This window comes from Penaeus monodon, chromosome 31 (genome assembly GCF_015228065.2).
Source record: "Penaeus monodon isolate SGIC_2016 chromosome 31, NSTDA_Pmon_1, whole genome shotgun sequence".
Taxonomy (NCBI): domain Eukaryota; kingdom Metazoa; phylum Arthropoda; class Malacostraca; order Decapoda; family Penaeidae; genus Penaeus; species Penaeus monodon.
Window position 1 is genome coordinate 25407243 of NC_051416.1, and position 519 is coordinate 25407761.

A 519-nucleotide genomic window follows, 5' to 3' on the forward strand; every position below is an offset into this window, starting at 1 on the left:
TATCTGTTTATGTTTATGAGTAATTTTGAGCAATTAAGAGTAAGAATCTCATCATAATTATCAGGGTTATTACCAATACTACGGAAATTATACGATAATCAATATGAATAATGCAAAGGTAAAAATCCATATAAATAACAACAATTTGAAAAAAAAAGAAAAATGGACACAGGAAACCAATAATAGATCCAGTAACATTATAATAAAGTTTATATCAGTCAATGATTAATTATAATCATACATCCGATTGCTTCCCAAATAAACACACTTGATCGAGTCGGAAAAAAAAAAAAAAAATCGTTAGTAGAAATTAGAATGAAATTGATATTACATCTGACATAATGACAAATATTCCATATGTATTTATAATCATCTCGCTCGTTATAATTGGATTTAAACGAAAATTGGTTCATATTTGCGGTAGGATACAGAATTTTCCCTCCATTTGGATATTGTCTTTAATGACCACCTGCTTTTGTTTGTGTGTTTGTGGTGTTTTATTTGCGAGGGAGGTTATTC